The 10,673-nt window shown below is 33.0% G+C and overlaps 1 protein-coding gene across 1 annotated transcript in view; it reads right to left on the reverse strand.

Annotated features, from left to right (window-relative positions):
- Positions 1-8,809, reverse strand: part of LOC126850952 (zwei Ig domain protein zig-8-like) — a 138,772-nt gene extending 129,963 nt beyond the window's left edge. The window contains exons 1-2 of the mRNA XM_050594459.1: positions 8,676-8,809; positions 8,327-8,374 (exon numbers count right to left, since the gene is read on the reverse strand). The gene's annotated coding sequence lies outside the window, so the exon portion shown is untranslated. The remainder of the gene's footprint in view (positions 1-8,326; positions 8,375-8,675) is intronic.
- Between the last annotated feature and the right edge of the window lie 1,864 nt (positions 8,810-10,673).

The following is a 10,673-nucleotide window of genomic DNA, read 5'->3' on the forward strand; positions in this document are numbered from 1 at the left end:
CTCTCTCTTATGCTAATTCTTATGAAAAATATTATAAATTATTATTCCTGTATAATGTACACTGTATAACTTGTACGATCTTTCTATTAGCACCTCATATCAAGTTCGATATGCTCATCTTCTTTTATTATCATGAATTCTATTACACCTCAAACTAAATTATTATTAATTTATATACAAATACTTTTCTTATTTCTTATCTTTTCTATCATTCCTCAATTTTCAAATACTCATATATAAAATAGCAAAAAAATGAGAACAAAGGAAGGTTGCTTGCTGAAAGCAAGGCAGGGATTGCAACGCAGCCGGTTAGAATGCAGCTCTTCAATTAAAGATAGCATCGAGCGTATGTCGCGCATTGGAATTGCCCGACCGGATTTACGCGGTTTTCAGAACGTGGCATGCACGTAGCGCCCGAAAGACGCAATTATACATGGATATCCGCCGGCGTGGGAGCAACCATTCTCTACGCTACTCTGACAAACGTATTCGCGTGTGCAAACGATGCGCACTCGCGTGAACTCTGCGCATACCGGAGCACGCCGATTGCATGTAAACCCCGGAAACTACGTACATGCACGCGAGAAATATATATATATATATATATATATATATATATATATATACAAATATACAGTATATTTTAGATGCATAACTAGTTTGGGCGTATGTATGTACATATACAGCGATGTAATACCTATGTGCGAATATTACATGCATACATATATATGTACGCACACAAGCTGAGTATGCAACCGTTCGTGCAAATATATACATATCGCTATATATGCATAAATATATATGGGATATCCTCGGGAGATATTGTCGTGCGTGTACATACGCTAACTGGATTTCGGCGCGTATACGTGCGTTGACTTGCGCGCACGCATTCGCGATTTGCTCTCCCAGATAGAGACTCTTCATCTCCAATTATGCGAGCACTCAAACCATTTTACGCACGACAGAACTATTTTCTCAATCTATCGTTCGATATCCGTAATTTCGATGTAATGGATGTACACTTTTAAATACGTAAATTTTATATGCAAATTAGTCATGATGTCAGAAGTATATAAAAAACTTTATTTCTTGTACTTTATTATATATAGATAATACAGTGTTATATATTTTATGCAGTTGTGGATATTACTTGATAACATAGAAAGATAATTAAAGAAAAATGGAACGATGCATTTGAAATATATGCGCCGTACTTATCGTTTAGTCAACAACGAATATAATTCAACGACAGCGCATGCATTTAGTTGAACTGTAAATAATCGTCGGCGTCAAAACTCACCACGATTTACGATCCGTATCGGGTATATTTTTCTCACAGGGTATGAATATATTTGCGTCTGTGCGATAGTACCATAAAACGATATATGATAAAGCGCGTTTAAAAACTAATTTATAAACTGTCTTTCTAAATTTTATGATGTTTATAGAGCAGAAATTATTACATGCACATTAGATTATTTATACGATGCAGGTTGCATATTCCATATGTATAAAATCAATCATCACTAGCAAAATGATAGCTTATTCTTCGTCAAAATTTGATACAGAGTTATATCATCCATTTTTTTCCGACACTCAATTATTCCACTCGAATTCATATCGATGCGTTTGCTGCGTATTGCCTGAAATTTTGTCGAACGGATTCCAGACGAGCCCCCGTCTATTCGCATGTCAAGAGTCCGGAAATGCAGGCCGCAAGCACGCGAAACTTCTACCCACGCTGCGTTCGCATCTCTTCGCGAATTATTCGAACGCGCCAATGTCATCATCTCCGTGTCCGAATGAAATTATCGTTATTATCGCGGAGAGAAAGAGAGCGAGATACGTGCTGTCTCTCGCGAGAGCACGAAGGGACGAGCGCTTCATATTCATGGTAATTGCCGGTGCTGGATCGCGAGACGCGTCTCGAGCGTAGTTTATAATTAATTCATTGGATTAAATTTTACGCCGTGTACCTAGTATGCATTACCCGCGTCCCTGTGCGGCCCCGGTTGCAACGTCGTCGGTGCAATGGTGCGCTCTTCTCTCGCGCGTGACCCCTCTATCACGTCGCCGAGTACCACACCCTTAAACCGCCGCCGGCGATATTATCACCGCACTATCTTCGGCATCACCTTTTTCACGCTATACGTGCACTCGACCCGCCTCCATCTAACACGAAATTCTCTGCAGATTCACTTCGCCATCGCTCTCTCCTCTTCTATGGCACGCGAAGGTGGAAGTTATCTCTCAGCGGGAACGCGACCAAAAAAAGCGAGAGCGGTATTGTAGACACGACGAAGACGATGTGAAAAGATAAACTGTACTTTTACGGACGGACACGTGGAAATGCAAGTTGGGCAGAAAAAAGAAAGTGCAACGCAAAAGAGAGAAATAAGAATCAATTTGATTAAAAGCGTTATATATCTCGGAAAGAAGAATGGAGTATAGGAAGAAAAGATTTCTCCTCAATGCGCGTAAATTTACGTGCATAATCGTATTTTCGTCTCGAGAGCATCACAGGCATCGGTATGCCTAAATTAAATCATGAATACCGACAGCATCGCACTCGTAACTTTCCGTCTCTTTCTGACAAGCGACCCACTCCTTCTCGACACGGTACGTTCCCAAGAGGAATACGGCAAGTGAGCGAATTACGAAAGTTCGTCGCACGAGGTTCAAGTTTCATTTTAGAATGACGGTCGCGTTCGTATGGAGAAACGTAGATAAAGAACGACTTAGCCGAGAGAGCGGTACAAGAGCTTAGACGCGGCTGGTTCCGAGGACTGACACTCGCAGTAGAGCAAAGAGAGCAGCAGAATTGCGAGGGCGAAGTAGTACGGTTTTCGATGTGCGTATAAAACGCTCCCGAAACTCCTATCCCTACCGATGGCATTGCCAAACGTAAGAGAGCCAGCTCGATCGCGGAGCAAAACGACTCGAAAAGTGCGATGCAAATCGATCGATTGTCAGAGACGAGCTACGAATCTCGGTATTGCGACGGCTGCATCCATCGAAAGTCGAGCGCATTGAATCTCGGATCACCGTTACGAAGAACCGATATTGAACACCGGTTTCATTCTTGTTCAAATTGCAGAAATTTTCTTTCACTCTCTTTCTCTTTTTTTTTTTCTCTCTCTTTGTCCGGTGCGAGAAATTATGTTTTATTTAGGCGCGGTAATTACTTATTTAGAAAACGTAGATAATCTTTTTGTATCAAATTATCCTAATTTTAAAACTAGTCCTTTGCGTAATATCATTCGTAATTTGTCATCAATACAAAAATCACATTTCTTATTTAAATATCTATAAGAGAAAATTTTTAAGATTATATAAAGATAAAATTCACTATAAAGAATCAAGAGAGATTTTCACATCGCTAATAGAAAACTCGAATAATCCAGAAGTTGTATCCACACGGCGCAAATTTGTTGCAAAACTACAATTTTCTCGTATTATCACCGAGAAGAGAAATGTCCAGCACAAGGATTGTGTTTTGAAAATTTCCAGAGATGAAGTACTACCGACGCGTTTGTTTTATTTGCTTTAATAAACTCAGAAAGGCAGCAAAAAGGTTCGAAAATTTGAACGGTTCGCAAACTTACAATTAGATGATATAAAATTTAACCTGTTTGCGGAAGAGACATAAATAAATCATCATGTAAATTAACCGAAGTCGTTTGCAGACTTAGATGTTATATATATTTCTAAATTTTTAAGTATTAATGTATATGATATTCTCTCATGTCAAATACAGAAAATTATTATCGCAAGAATCAGCGAGAGACAAAGAAATATTCGGAGATAAAGAAAATAAAGATTATTTTAAATACACATTTATGTAAGTTTAAAGAGAGAAATTATGTTTAATAAAAACTATACTTCAAAGAATATCTGCAAAAGTTATTCTTCGCTTAAAATAAAAACAGAGTTTTTAAATAGACAATATCATATATCGTATGCTTCATTTTTAAAGATAAAAAAATTTATGAAAATATAATATAAAAATAGAAAAATTTTATCATTACTTTTTATAAGAAATTATATGTAAAAAAAAAGAAAAAAAATCTAAAATTTTTTTGTTTAAAAAACAAATTATACATATAAATGCAAAAATGTATATACCTACATAGTACGTTTATTGCATTATATAATATGATATTACTGGGTAAAATTATTTTGGCCGTGAGAACAATTTATCATATGTAAAGGATGAAGAAAACAACACGCGGTATGTGATATCGGATATGGAGTATCTCAAGCGTTCGTATACTTTTTGTTACAAATACTATTTTGAAGAATGATTTATGTGACATTAAGGTACACATCACTGCGGAAATTGAGAACCCGAAAAACCATCCGCCGTTATCACACTGTAAACCGCGTGAAGCTGAAGATTATGTAATTTTCTTATTCATCGTTTTTTTGCACAACATCAACTAATATCGACGGATGTAAGCCATCAATAAGAAAATATAAAATAAACCGATGCGCAATATATTTTTAATGAATAGAATATTTATTCCAAACTATTATACTTTCTCGCAGCCGCATTTCTGGAAATATGAGAAAATTTTGAACATAATTTTTTATTTAATATTAAAAAAATTTGTTCTTTCCTAAATAAATTTTAATAGTATAGAACATATTTTATGATGTATGATTATACATGATTAATTAAAAATATAAAAACGGCATAGAAAAACACCATATCATCCCAAGGTTTAGAGTATTCGAAAAACTCTGATAGCTTCAAATTTTAATTTTTGGGAAAGTATTTTTTCTCTATTATAGAGAATATTAAAGAATGATATAGAACTTATATTTTGTAAAAAATTAATTTGTTATTTTAAAATAAAATTTTAAATACTTTTTATGCATTATTATTAAAAGAAAGATTTGCTAAAGATTTTTATGCTACATCTGTCAAAAAAAAAAAAAACAAATTTCAAAGAGATGTCAAATCTTTATATTACACCAGTCAAAAAACAGATGATAATAAATTTCAATTTTGTTCAACTATGGAAATACTGTTGAAACAAGCCCTAGTAGAAACGGAAAAAAGCTAGTTGACAAAGCGCCACCAACTTGACTCGGAGAACGTTATAGAAGTTACTTGGCAAGCTGGTTTCGCGACGTTCCTTTCCTACTACATTCAGTCTTCCCAAGAGCATTTTCTCCAAAGATCCTCTGTAAGTTTGCAATGCAAATAGATTTTCAACGATCCGATTCATCCTACTTACTTATCTGAGAAACTTATTTCTTTATTACTAAACTGTGTATTTATCTAAATTTGTTTTTTATGTTTTCAATAATATAAATCACACATTGAATAAGTCGCATAAAACCCAAGAAAAAAATTAAATTATTAATTGTAAATCTAAAAGTAATCTTTCGATAATTAGCAAACACAAATTAGAATTTGATCATGACTTCGATTGGTCAGCGCCTGATATTCGCATACTGAAAAACATTTCAGAAAGAGAGAAATAGCTAAAATGTTTTTTATTAAAAAATCTGACAACACTATTAATTCTCAAAAAGACACAGAGAATTTAAACAACATATACGATAGATTAATAAAAGTCGTTTAGTCGTTCTCAGTATCCCAAACTAGTGGTTGACACAATGTCAGTTTGACATTTCGATTTTTCTCTTTCTATTTAACTATAACGCAGGTACATAATTCCGTTTATTTCATTTCTGTAACGTAATTATCATTATTTATAATATTGTTATTTTAGTTCACTTGATAAGGACCAAAACCATATGATCGAAACGTCGTGATAAAACAATCAAACAATAAATTGCCAGTTTGGTCGTATAAACACTCGTCTATTAATTTATCTACTGGTGACATTTTAAAATTAAACATAAGAATTAATTGTAAAATTATATTTTTGACGACTTTTTAATAAATATAATATTCAGAAACAACAGTTAAAAATTTAACTGTTTTTGGATACTATATGCATATTTTAAGTGTCCGTCGAGTTTGGAATACAAAGAGTAAGTCTTGTCGTGATAAAAAAATAATCTTTAGTTAGAAAGTGGTCTTTGCAACTCCTGCAAAAGTTTATTATCGAGACCCGGCAGAAAGCAAGATTAGTGATGCCAGCTTTTCTGTCGCCTTCTCCGAATTTTGCGATAGTGCGATTTAACAGAGCATAGTAAAGGAATTTTCTAACAATAAGATGCTACTTAGAACTGTTTATCTATGTCATATAAGCAACCATCACATATTCCTGTCTATTTGCATTACTTAAACATACATGGAGAAATTTGCTCTTGTAACAATGCTATTTTGCTTCCGCGTAAAGGAAAACATGCGACGTTACGAGAACCACGTAAAAACATGTATTTTTATGCATAATTCTTTTAGCAAAGAAACGAGATAACACCAACAGTAAAATATTTCTTCATTATATGAACGAGTTAATTTTATTTAATATAAAAATTAATTTTAAAATATTATCTGCAATTAACTAGATACTCTAAAATTAAAAGTTTATACTTGTATGTTTATCTACCACATTTAGTATATACTCGTGTACTTATCTTCCACATTTTTTTCTCTCAGAGATAAGCAGTTTCGCGCGCTTTACTTTATTCCCCGTACCTTTTCACGCAAACATGATAAAAATGAAATAATATTACTATGAGCAACTTTCGAAAACGTTCTCGACGACCGCTTTGGTTCTTGTATATCATCCACCTCAACGTAAAGTTCTTGAAGTTATAAAAACTTGTATACGCTTGTACGATTTTGCTATAAGAATATATGTAAATGTTGAGAAGATGGAGAAGGAACACGAGGCAAACGCGTTTAACCACAAAAGCGAACACCGAGATATCCAATATCGCGGAGATCGCGGATTTATCGGACGCAAAGTCACGCGAAAAAATTGAATTCCCGTAAATCGAAAGCATCTGCATCTTAAGCGGCGCGGCGGTCGGAGCTGAAACGCGCATGAAACGGAGTTGGTCTTCCTACGACCGGAAACAGGACCGATCGGTAAGAGATTCGCTGACAGAGACGCTCGCTACGTGCTCGTGCGTTATGGAAGGCGAAGTGACTTGTCGAGCTAGTTTGGTGCTTTTGAACTTATATAGAACCACCTGGGAAAGAAAAGTACATCACTTCCCCACGCGTATTCAGAGACCAAGAGAAAAATACAGACAGCTTTTATCGAGTATCGGTTATCAAACTTCAGTATATAAAACTTTAATGGGTAAAGCGTTTTCGATACTGGCAAAAGAGACTCGATCTGTGTTTTTAGAAATAGAGAACAAAGTTAAGATAGTTGAACAAAGCAATATTTGAATATTACAAAATAATTATACGTTTATTACGATGTAAATTATATATTTACAGCCTCTTTTATGTGTAATGGTGATTAATATAAATAGCACGATACGTTAATATATATTTTAAATAAGCAATTATACACATTAGGAAAGCATTATATATATTATTTTTAATTTTATGATTTATTGATTACGTGCCATTGCGCAAACATGTATCGCCGAATTGGGCGTGTATTTTTGCGCCTTTTGATTACGATATTGGTCAATTATTGATTATTATATTCTTCTTCCGTTGGGCCAGTTGGACTTACCTTTCGTTGATCCTGGCCATATTCTGACTATATCTAGCCAGTTATATAGTTTTGACCTCCATCAGAGGTTAATAAAGGAGAGAAATTCCTTCCATAACCGGCTAATTGTGCCGGTGCGTGAACGTAATTGTACATTCGTTTACGATCGTGAGACATTACGACCGTTTATCATGCATTGTTTTAATATAACTTTTCTTTAATTAATGTAATGCTAAATTATTAATGAAAATTAATTAATTGAAATTTTTATAATAATATATAATATATTATTTATAATAATATATAATTTATATATTAAAATAAAATTAATAATCATGTTTTATATAATTTAATAGATCAATAATTTAGCTTTACATCAATTAATTAAAGCAAAACTAATATAATAATGTAGATGAGTGGGCTATAAAAAATTAGAATAAAATTGGCGCAATAAGTTATTACTATTTTATCTAATTAATAAAATTATTCTCTAACGCTCTTTTCATAGAGCTTTTAAATTTCTCTTTTAATTTATATTTTAAATTATATCTGTAATACATTGTAATGCATGTATATTGAAAAAATCTAATTGAAAAGTATTGATATATATTGATTTAATCTATTTTAGCCCATCCATTTTGAGGCAACGGATTTATCTACAATCTATATTTACATCTACAACACCTATGTATCCGTTATCTCAAAGTAAAATAAAGTTCATCACTCACCGACACTGATGCGCAACAGCGGAGTTGTTGGTCTTGAGGCTACGTTGTCTGTAACATACAAATATAAAGTCTAAATTATAGTAGCGTCCAAAATATAATTAATATTTCAGAACATTTGCAGAATATTTTATATCTGATGTGTACAATTCTAAGAATTTTATAAAAATATGGAACAATTTTATAAATTATAAAAAGACTTTTTTTCAAATAAAAACTTTTATAGAAGTTAAAAATCTTTTGTAAAAATCTTTTTTTTCTACTTTTTTTCATGTTTAATTCATTGAAATAAAGACACCGAATTAATGTGAGTACGATTTAAAAAATTGATATGCAAATAATAAATACTCACCCTAGGGTTGCTCCGCCGATGCAGGATGCCTCTCCTAGGCCGCCTCCTCCTCTCAGGTTGATTCATACGCGCGATACTTTAAACGGCACTCGCGCACTACGACACTCCCGCACTTTCGAATTTCGTCACGATCAAATCCCGTTACACACGAGAATTATAGAGTAGACTGCGAGTAGACAAGTCGGGAATTTATCGATTATTCCGAGCAAAGGTTAAGCAAGCAAAGGAAGATGACGAAATCGATTGATGGAATTGATGCTCAATTCTTGTCCGCGCTTGTCCTCATCGAGGGCCGACCGTAACTCGAACGTAACTCAAGATTACTTACTTAATAAATGATTAATATAACTTATTATGTTAATTATTCGGACCTGCAATTCGACTATCTTATTGCGCGTTCTTAATTTAAATCATATTTAAATCGTCGAAAAAAAATGATAAAGTATTGGACGAAATATAATTGGGCTTTAAATATTTTTAAAGAAATAATTATTTCTTATGAAGGGAGAGAAACATCGCGACAAATTAATAATTTATAATTTTAATTTTTGTTATTTCAATTCTTAATTATATGTATATATATTACGCGTGAAATACGTGCCTCGAGATTTATCATTGCGATATAATTACGATATAGTTATGATATTATTTAAAGTAAGAGATAATTAATTATTTATATCAATTATTTATATCAAATTATTTCCCGATTTGTCGCGATCGTATTAAGAAAAAGAATTTGACGGAGTGTCTCGCGCTCTACTACTTCACGGTTCGAGAGTCACCGTGCGAATGAGAAGTCATAAGTAATATGTTAACAACAGCGCGCCAATGTTTACGTGTGACGTACCAAGGCCGCATACCATGTCATGTTGATACTTGGCAGCCGAAATTATTTTACGTATTATGAGAGTATATTTAAGCGGCATATTAATTTATACAAATATTTTAAATTATAAATAATTTATTTAATAGGCGATTTGTATATCACAAGCTTATCGTTAGATTAATTACTCGAATCTGCGATTCAACTATTTTATATGAGTTCTCAGTCCGAATGTATGTAAAAGATAATTATTAATCTTATCCAATTATTTTAAAACTCCTTCGAATTTGAAAGAATATTAAAATTCGAAGGAGTTTTAAAATAATTGGATAAGATTAATAATTATCTTTTACATACATTCGGATTGAAAACTCATAAAATAGTTGAATCGCAGATTCGAGTAATTAATCTAACGATAAGCTTGTGATATACAAATCGTCTATTAAATAAATTATTTATAATTTAAAATATTTGTATAAATTAATATGCCCCTTAAATATACTCTCATAATACGTAAAATAATTTCGGCTGCCAAGTATCAACATAACATGGTATGCGGCCTTGGTACGTCACACGTAAACATTGGCGCGCTGTTGTTAACATATTTCTTATAGCTTATCATTCGCACGGTGACTCTCGAAGTGAACCGTGAAGTAGTAGAGCGCGAGACACTCCGTCAAATTCTTTTTCATACAGTTAAAACGGTTAATAGAAAAGCATAATAATTATAATAAAATCGACCTCGCGGTTTGAAAATCACAATTTTTCATGTGTTGTAAAAAGATATATCCAAGTATTGAGACTAGATTTTTTCGCATTTCTATTTTTTTTTTTTTAAAGTTTTGAATAGTGCCCCGCGAAATAAAAAAGAAACTTTTAACATTTTTATGCTTAAACCAATATTGTAAAAGATATCGAGATTTTTTTATCATTTTTATCTATTATCATTTATAAAAACTAAATGGCGTATTTTACAATATTTTCAATAACACACTCACACACTTTATAATACTCTAATAATATGCCGTGAGCAGCTTTCGAAGTATTCACACTTAAAAAAGCATGTTAAATCGATGCTTGCAAACAATTGTTATTTCTTTTCCGCGATGTTAATCGATTATTTCGACGTTGCACTATACATTACTTTATATCAATAAAAGCCTGTCATGATTGAA

Source organism: Cataglyphis hispanica, chromosome 1 (genome assembly GCF_021464435.1).
Source record: "Cataglyphis hispanica isolate Lineage 1 chromosome 1, ULB_Chis1_1.0, whole genome shotgun sequence".
Lineage (NCBI taxonomy): Eukaryota > Metazoa > Arthropoda > Insecta > Hymenoptera > Formicidae > Cataglyphis > Cataglyphis hispanica.